This window comes from Lactuca virosa, chromosome 4 (assembly GCF_052849685.1).
Source record: "Lactuca virosa cultivar CGN04683 chromosome 4, Lactuca_virosa_CGN04683_v6, whole genome shotgun sequence".
NCBI lineage: Eukaryota > Viridiplantae > Streptophyta > Magnoliopsida > Asterales > Asteraceae > Lactuca > Lactuca virosa.
Window position 1 is genome coordinate 86,787,105 of NC_136429.1, and position 10,202 is coordinate 86,797,306.

At 34.1% G+C, this 10,202-nt stretch overlaps 2 long non-coding RNA genes across 6 annotated transcripts; both read right to left on the minus strand.

Moving 5' to 3' along the window:
• Window positions 1–499: 499 nt before the first annotated feature.
• Window positions 500–2,204, minus strand: LOC145168622 (uncharacterized). Its single transcript, XR_013741967.1, has 3 exons — window positions 1,719–2,204; window positions 974–1,024; window positions 500–602 (listed from the first exon to the last, which is right to left on the minus strand). It is a non-coding gene; the product is annotated as an uncharacterized LOC145168622 (long non-coding RNA).
• Window positions 2,205–2,588: 384 nt separating this feature from the next.
• On the minus strand, window positions 2,589–8,467 carry LOC145106119 (uncharacterized). 5 transcript variants are annotated; one of them, XR_013707471.1, is made up of 9 exons: window positions 7,848–8,467; window positions 7,542–7,755; window positions 7,353–7,417; window positions 6,534–6,596; window positions 6,378–6,425; window positions 6,191–6,285; window positions 5,081–5,264; window positions 3,548–3,654; window positions 2,589–2,793 (listed from the first exon to the last, which is right to left on the minus strand). It is a non-coding gene; the product is annotated as an uncharacterized LOC145106119 (long non-coding RNA). The 5 variants fall into 5 exon arrangements; XR_013707470.1 differs by lacking the exon at window positions 5,081–5,264; XR_013707472.1 differs by lacking the exons at window positions 3,548–3,654; window positions 5,081–5,264.
• Window positions 8,468–10,202: the final 1,735 nt, after the last annotated feature.

Consider the following 10,202-nt stretch of genomic DNA (forward strand, 5'->3'; position numbering starts at 1 on the left):
CATGATTAGGGTTACGCCATGTAAACCCTAATGGGCATGACTTTCCATATTCCTTAGGCTCCACGGGTTTAAGCCTCAATGGATCATCCATGGGTTGTCACATGGGTTTAGCCCAACCTAAGGAATCATGGATCATTGGCCCACACCATAAGAATGAATGATTTACCAAATCAATCCCCACAAAATTAATTCCAAATTAATTCTTGATCAATACTAATTAAATAATATGATTTCATATTAATATATTAGAACTTATAATATATTAATAAATCATAAATAACCTCTTCTCAAAAGCCCATCCTATCAAATTGTCCTGGTGATATGCAACCTAAATGGACCATGTTACTCTTTGGTCAAGTAGATACCAATTATAGTTATGGGCTTAGACACCTAATCCAACAATAATAACGGTAAACATGTTGTAACGATGTAAATTTTTAAAACAGTTTTTTCATTTTTCAACATAATAAAAACTCATATAATATTCTCAAATCTCATGTATCAAATGTCATCATAATAAAACATTCCCAGAATCTCAATACAAAATCTCCTGCCAGTGTGTACAAATCATGTCGGCGCCTTCCCGCGATCCTCACTGGTACCTGAAACACATATCACATAACACGGTAAGCATAAATGCTTAGTGAGTTCCCCAATATATCACATACAACACATAAGCCACTCGAGGCTATAACTCAGTATGACCCTCTGGTTAATGTGTCTCGGCGGGACCCTCCAGTCCCGTAGCTCGTTGGACCCTCCAGTCCGGTCTAGCTCGTTGGACCCTCCGGTCCGGTCTAAATCGTTGGACCCTCCAGTCCGGTCTAAATCGTTGGACCCTCCGGTCCGGTGTATACAACACATAGCATACATATATCACAATGCACATAAACTCAAACATACACATAACATATAAGACCCTCCGGTCTGCACATAGATACCACTCTAGGTAATGTATAGTGAGAAGACTCACCTCGGGAAATCTCGGAAAGTCTCGAACTCGAATATCTGCTCTAGCCTCCGTCTAATCATATAAAGTAACTATTTATAATTAATACGGCTCTCAAAGGCTAGAATAATCCTTCCCTATATTCTCTCAGAAGGGGAAAAGACCATTTTACCCCTCCAATGGTCCACTGTCCAAAAGTTGACCAAACCCTAAAAGTCAACCCCAGTCAACGGTCCAACTTTGACCAGACTCATCGAGTGCACTCGGGTGACTCGGTGAGTCCATATGTGTCCTCTGAATCCTCCTAAGGCCTCACTCGACTCGTCGAGTTAGCCCTTCTCTCAACGGGTTACCACTGAACACGAACCGTGGTGCAACACGATCCGACTCGTCGAGTCCGCTCATGGACTCGGCGAGTTTCTTCCATGAGAATGCTCAAACGACCTTCTGAGGTCAGATCTGTTTCTCTAATCTATAGATCTGGCCTTCTAACACTCAAAAGTTACGTAAAGGTCCAAACTTTATGCGCATGCAACACTCATATGGCTCTATATGATGATTTAGCCCTAATATGACAACCATGATCCAAAACTCAAAAAGGAACTGCATAAAGCTAGATGTTTGGGGCTCTCTGGACCTCTCAAGGTCCAGATCTAAGGTCTATTTCACATTGGGACCTCTCAAGCTCTTATTCTAACTCAAGAAAGGGTAAAGAAACCCTTGAACCAAGAAGCCTACACAATAAAGAAGAAAAGGGGCGAATTGCTACCTCAAAGTGAAGCCTCCTTGCTTGAAAGTCTCAGAACAACAACCTCCCTTGGTCCTTCTTGCTGGATCACTTCTCCTCCTTAGCAAAATCACAACAAAATGGATCAAGATGGCTCTCTCTCTCACTACACACGCTCAAATATGCTAGGGTTCTTTCTACTGGGAAGGTAGCCGCAACTGAAGGCTATAAATGCCTTTAAATAGGGCTCAGGCCCAAAGATTTAGGGTTTCTGCCAACAGCGCGGACTCGTCGAGTCGCCTCACCGACTCGTCGAGTCCATTCATTAATCTGAGTCATCAACCGCGATCCTACTCGACGAGTCTAGGCGCCAACTCGTCGAGTCCCTCTTCTCAACTCAAAATAAATATTTAAATTTATGATACCTGGAAATCCGGATGTTACACATGTTGTAAGCTGCCTAAAATATACTTAGATAGTACAATAAGTACATTGCTATTTTTTGTGAGAATAACAAAATTTGGGTCATCTTTATGTTGTATCTAACTCAAGGGACTAAAATTTAGTATAAGCGGAAAGATATACTATGAAATTCATTGTTTTTTGTATTTATATTGTTCTTTTGTTCCAATTATACAAACACATACAAACTTTATTATTATTATTATTATTATAGCAGCCTACATTCATTACAGTTAACCTAACTGTAAATTCAACTAAAATCGCATTAGGATAATATTTTTATAATTGGTAAATTCTTAAAGTGAAAATGTTGTAACATGAATAAATGAAAATATGGTGCTATCATAATATAGAAACATACCTAAAATGTTTACTCATAAAAGCAATGTACTTAAAAACTTTTATCAACAATATCAATATGTAACAAACAAATTACAAAACCCACATAAGTAGTGAAATGCAAGTACATTGCTATTATCAGTAAAAAATGGAAGTACGTTGTTATTATAGGTAACATATAAATACATTGCCCTATTGGTCACTAGACTAAAGTAGGTAACTGTTCCACGTATATGTCCCTTTGTTAAAATGACAATATAAAACATTCCACTTTCAACTATATCGATGACTTAACCTTATAGTTCCGTTTTAGCTCCTGCAAGTATAAAACCATTAAATCCAAATAAACATTGAGTTAGTTGTCAAAACATAATTAATAATGGAAAAATGGTTATTTAACACACTAATTAAGAAACAATTTGTTTTTGGTCGACATATTCTCCTTAACTCTGATGAAGATAAATCAACGATCTATTTGAAAAAATAGTAATAAGTAACAATCTTTTGAAAGTTAACTGTATAGTTAACACACTAATAAATATAAGAGTAAATTACATTTGTGGTCCCTAAGTATTGATGATTTTTGCAAATTTGATCCTAAATAGTATTCTCCTGCAAATTTGGTCCTTAATTGAAGTTTTTGTAGCATTTATCAATTTACGGTTCATATTCGAGGTAAAATGACAGTTGGTGGCAGAAGAGGTGGTGGTGGCAGAGGTGGCGGTGGTATAAGTGACGGATGTGACAGTGGTGGGGTCGGTTGGTGTCAGAGGTGGTGGTAGTGGTGCTGGCGGTGGCGATTGCGGTGATGGAGGAGAAAGGAACGGGTGGCGCTATATAATCATTTATGATTATAATAGGCCTGTCGTGCCGGTACGCCGGAGGGTTATATATATATATATATATATATATATATAATGATAATGTACCTGAAGCTTTTGATTTGCTGCGGCTAACTCATGTTCGAGCTAAGATATATGTTTGAGCATAACATCTCTCTTATAAAATAAAAGAGAATATTTTAATAGAAAGATGAGAGATTAATAGGTTAGTGAAGAGGCAAAACTAACCTCCAACACAATGAAATTCAAGCTCAAACTCTTGCATTATGCAACGGACGCTATGTACTTTCTTCATATCGCATAATTTCAGAACCTAACTTCTGTTATTCTGACACCTAGCAAAGTACATTGCTATTTTTTAGTCTAACCAAAATAGAAAAATATGATCTTTTCTTGTGGCATTGATTTGTAACTATAATCATGTAGGATGCTATGATAAGAAAATAAAGCACCATTTTTCTAATTTGCTTCAATTTTGCTAACTTAACTGGTACTATCTTCAGTTCTTCGGTTCGCATTTTTTTTTTTGCCATATATGGTTAAACGGAAAAACAGAATTATATTATATTTTTATAATGTCATGTTTACGTTTACACTTTATTCTTTATATGTAAGTAATACTAATTTAAAATGTCATTATTCAATTAGACTTAAAGGTATCATATTGAACTAAAAACAAATCATTTTTAAGTTATCATTGTAGAATGTCATAAAGAGGTTTCATATGTCATCGACTCTTTATTCATTTACAAATTTTAATCGTTATTATTAACTAACCATCACGTTAAACTATTTTATTGAAATTATTAAACAAAGTAAGTTATATTATTTTCTATTCTAAATGTTAAACTTATACAATCAGCCATTTAGAGATTATTTTTTATCCTTTTCTCCAACTTTCTCATATTCTATCTTTTTTTTCTAGTCAATCAACATTTTAGATAATTTATTTATTTCATCAATTTTAGTAAATATTTCTTAATTTTTTTAAAAAGTAGTAAACAATCATGATACTTTGACTAAAAAAGAAGGTAAATTGTCTAAACCGGATGAAATGTTGGGTATATATAAAAGATACAGCTTAAGAAATTGATCTAAAAGAATGATAATTATACAAAAATAAGCCAGTAACTAATGTCTATCTTTAATAAACCAATTTTGATACCGATTTTCTATGTTTTAAACATCATCGCTAGAATATTATGTTGAAAGTTAATATATATATATATATATATATATATATATATATATATATATATATATATATATATATATATATATATTTAAAAGGATGATTTTTAATTTTACATATACATTTTAAATGGTGATGTTATTTATAGTGTATAACGTGAGTACTGTTTACTTTAATTTAATTTTCAAAAATTCTGTTGAATTTTGTTAGTTACACTTTTACTTTTGTAATAATTTTTAATATATTGTTTGGTAAAAATCATTTGTAGATAGAGGGGTGAAGTAGTCATTTAATATCATCTAAAAATTATTTTTTTGGTAAGAATAATTTGTAGATAAAAGGGTAAAGTGGTCATTTGCTATCATCCAAAAAGTATCGTTTGGTAAGAATCGTTTGTAGATAGGGGGTAAAGTGATCTATTATTATCATCTAAAAATTTCGTTCAGTGAAAAAAAAAAACAATTTTGTTCATTAAGTATTTTATCATGAAAGTCATCATTTATGATTCACCCATACAACAATTTTTCCATATCACATAATAAGGAAAAAATTAAGAAACATGCCCTTACCTTAGCAACAACTTGATGCTTGCTAATAACTCGTATTGCCAACAGATTATTCTTAACATATTCAGCCACAATCTAGTTTTTGTTCCAATATTTTGATGAAAAAGATATCAAAATTAACAAATGTCCAAAAGATGGGAGCTTTATCCTAAATATATTACCCACAAGAGAAAATGCTTTTTTACCGCTGCAGCAAGCACCAACATTGTGGCAAATGAGTTTGATTTTCAGACGAAGCACATAATTTGATCAATTAAACAAAAACAGTAAAAATGAAAACCGAATGTCAGATGTTACAAATAATGATATTAAAGATAGATGGCTTTCGAAAGAAAACAAAGATAATGTAAAGTGTTTCTTCTTTTTTTTTCCAAAATTAATCAGATGTAAGAGAAAATGGTTAATTAACTAACCGCAAAACGACACCAAGACAATTCTTTGAAAACTAACAAAAATATATTTAATTCAAAGAATACATTCATTTCAGTTTAAAACATGCATATACAAGTAAACATTATATAAAATCTATATGCTAAATTCAATCAATATAATACATTTCAGAATATATCTTACAAGCTCACATCCCAATGGTAATAACAACATACTTATCTCGATCATGTGCAATATTTACTGCTATTATTGTTAAAAATGACAAGTTTGTTGACATTATTGTTAAAAATGATAAGGCATGAGATCCAAAAACAGCAGTGAACTTTTCAGCCCCAACAAAAAATAGGAATTATCGTTGACATGTTAGACTCTAAGTAACAGTGTACTTTTAAATAATAATCCAGAATTAATAGCCGTTGATTAAAGTACAATTTATTAGTAAGATTTAGCTTTAAAATTCAAAGTTGTAAAAAGCAAAAATGTAAATACAATGGTATTAAAAAAAAGTCTGAAAGTACATTGCTCTTACAGAAAAGAGAACCAAGAAAGTGCAGGATATATCTGAGGATGGGCATTAAGTAAGGCTAGCTGAAAATTTAAGCTTACATATATGTTCCAAGGGAGAAGGTAATCGATCATGGTGTATCATCTGTATCCAATTTCTTATACCGAGGGTATTTTGGTCTTTTAATAAAAAAAGAAAGAATAGGAGTTGGTTGGTACCTGACAGGTGAAGACATCCAAATCTGTCTATTTGGAATCCGTTTGTTCAACACATATGTTCCCAAATCACCAAACTTCACGGTTAAAATTTGGTTCTGTAAATTAAATTCCATAAACAAAATTTTATCATAAATAACTGATCAACAAATTAAAGAAAATTAATTTATCATCATATGTCATAACTAACCCCATAGTCTATGTCAAAACCATCAATGTCAATAGAATCACCATATTCCTGTTATGTTAAATAAGGTTGAAAAACACTCATCAAAATGGATGATTTTTAATTCTTGCAGATACGAACATCAAATTTTTTTGAAGGACTTTACACCAAAAATATTACCTCTATTTTCTCTATTAAATCATGAATTGTTGCATCAGCTAGTTTGTGAAATTCAACAAAGAACTGTATGGCGTATACATATAGTTATTAGCTTATTAGTAGTTTTAAATGGATCAACTCACCAAATGCATGTCATTTGTTTATCTTTTACTGAAAAGCTATCCAATTTATAGCAATTTTATTTTCACTGCTATAATTGATAGATTTTTCAAAATATAATGTCCAGTCAATAAAAGAAAATGAGAGTATAAGGCTATGATTTGGTAGATTTCTCAAAGTACAATACCTTAATAAGAAAAAATAGGAAGCATAAGCTTGTGATAGAATGAAATGAAAGTATGATGCTATAAGACACAAATAAATGAAAGTATGTAGCTTGTTTTGTGAATTTATCATACACAAATAAATGAAAGTGTGTTGCTTACACCAGAAAACAAACAATGGTAAGTACATTGCTATTTTAGATATTTTCTCATCAAATCTTTGTATTTCATAGACATACATTGATGTTGACCAATAGGAAAATATGGAAACTACCATCTATAAAGTTGTTAATACTTTCTTTCTCAGATTCAGATTTTCATATGATATAAAAATTATTTTAAATAAAACTAAATATAAATTTTTAGGGTCTTGGAGGGGTATTTCACTTAGGCATTCCATCAAACACTTTGTATGCATTATAAAATACATCAACTCCCACATCCTCATTAACTATTACCATATAGAAACCATCCAATCAAATGAAAAACTAATCTAAATAAACATTGAACAGGGCAAAAAGGGAATACAAACGTCAAAGAAGCAGATCATTCATACCTTTGAGGTGAGTGGTGGCCTTTGATTGCAAACCGGATAGATAGATAGATAGAAATCGGGTGCATCTGTGTGGTGAAAATTCAGTCTAGGGAATAAATGTGTGTGTGTGTAATAGAGAGAGAGAGAGAGAGAGAGAGAGAGAGAGAGAGAGAGAGAGAGAAGCGCAAATATGTGATCAAATAGTGTTACCTGATAATCTTGAGGCGTTTGATAGTGGTGAGAGTCATGGTGACGGGCTGAAAGTGCTGGCTAAACTCGATTATTTCCATACTTGCACAATCGGAGTCAGCTTTTGGTTTGTCCGCATCTGATGCACATCTGGGATTTTCCTTCATGGTGAAACCTTCGGTAACTTGGAGACTTTCATCTTATCTATCTTGTTCTATGTAAAAGCTTCGTACTTCTGCAGGAATATGGTTAGAAACCATAAATTCAACTACAAATAAGAACTTAAATTGACAGATGCAGTTAAAACTATTCAAGAAACAAAATTACCTTGTCTTGCTGTTCTTCTAGGTTATGCGATGTAGGCTCCATAATCCATTTATGGCACAGGTGAACCCCAAATTTAGTAAATGGCACATAAAGATGGGAATCAGTGTTATATATGGCCAAGTAAGTGACAACGTGGTTGTGCGATTTATGAATAATCAGGAGCGTTGATTATGTGGTTATTGTCTTACTGGGTCGAAGAAGGAGAACCCATTGACCAACATGTGGTGGGTTGTATACTTTGAGAAACTGATCGATGAACGTGGTAAGAACTACCATGAGAAACCGGTCGCCTATATGTGGTTGTAGGAGGCAAGAAACCGATTGAACGGTTGTGGAACGATACAACCGACTGTGAATGTAGGGGGAAGAAGAAGGAAGCGTACGGAGGAGATGAAAACGGCTGGAACCTCTGATTAACCGTAAATGTTGAGTTATTACGGCTGATATTGAAAGTTTAAGTGTTGAACGGTTACAGACTCACCGCCATCATAGTATAAAAAATATTTAAGACTTCCGCTAAGACTTCCGCCATCCATAGTATGAAAATTTTGGGTTAAAAATGGAGACATTACAATTTGGTATGAGAACCCTAGTCTGAGAGAATTGGATGAACACTCATGTTATTTCATACTCAAACCAAGGATCTTAATATCTTAACAAACCTTACCAATTTTCTTTTTAATTTATTTATCATTTATTTTTATTTTTCATTAAAAGGAAAATGGGTAAGCAACCCCATATCCCATCTTATGTCATTCCAACCCTACCCACCCATTTTATTCATATTATTTCTCCCTATCTCATCTTAACACACAATGTGAAACATCCCAAATTTCGAGGCCAAAAATTTCGTTTTCAAAATCATTTATCAAACATAGATATCATTGCCATAATGTAAAACCATAAAACATGTATCTCAAAAACTCATAAAATCTGATAAACATATACAGTCTCATAACAAATATCAGAGTAAACTCACAGGCTAATCAACTGTGGTGTGTGTGTCATGTCATCAGCTCGAGCTCTTCCCTTTACAAGCTGAAATACCTGAAACCAAAACTGAAATTGTAAGCATGAAGTTTAGTGAGCTCCCCCAAACTACCACATACCATACAAAACACATGTAACAAATAACGTAACTCTAGGACTCTTCCCAACTGCATCAGGACGAATCCCGGCATCGGCTTACCCGGCATCGGACTCCTGTCCGACATCGGGCTCACCCCGGCATCCGACCGCATCTGGCATCGGGCTCACCCCGACATCGGGCTTACCCCGGAACATACATCACATAACATATATCATAAACACAATTAACATAATCACATAATATGCATCGGGCTTACCCCGGAACACATAACATATAACATATTTACATATACTGTATCGGGCTTGCCCGACATCGAACCGGAGTCCGGAACACATAACACGTCACACATAAACATGCATAAATCACAAAGACATCAAGCATACATAACTACTTCCCGGGACCGCCCCGGCATCGGACCGAAGTCCGGAAACATATAAACTGCATCGGGCTACCCCGGGCATCGGGCTTACCCCGACATACACTACTACTTAAACGGGCCGGCATTGGTGCCTTAGACCCGTTCCTACTGGAGGAAAACTCACCTCGTGTGACTGACTGCTGCAACTCTCGGTGAGAAATCTCTGTCTGCTGCTCCGGCGACTCCCCGACTATAATTTCTATAAAGACACTTAGTCACAAACTGATAACTGATCCTAGGGTAAAATGACCATTTTACCCCTGCCCTCAAGCAAATCTGATTATATTTAAATTAAACATTTATCACCAACATCACATAGAACGATCCAACTCAAACTCATCCATTATGCCAAGACCTCAACGCGTGCATTTGTGTCTAAAATATTTCCTAAATAACCCCCCTCAATTCTAAATACTCACAATCCTCACAAACACTCGTCCACTTCTTTTGAACAATGCTCATTTTATGCATCCCTCCGAATCCATCCGCAGAAAAATTTCTAACCTCAAGGTATTTTTGAAAAGCTACCCAAGCATACATAAACTAGAGAATTACAACTTTTAAGATACCACAATAGAGCTTCTTGAATTCTTCACTACTTCGATATTTGATCTTCAATTTCTTTGAATTCACCATCTTTTTGTATGATTTTTTGTATCTTCAACTTTGATTTTTCAGAATTTTTGATCTTTGATCTTCAACTTTGATACTTCTATAGCTCCAAAAATTCTTCAATTTTTCACTTTTTGGTAATTTCTCTCTCTTTTTTTTATAAATATCTCACTTTTTCCACTCAAAACCTACATGCTTAAGCAGGGGCGCTTAACTTCAACCTTTATTGGTTAAG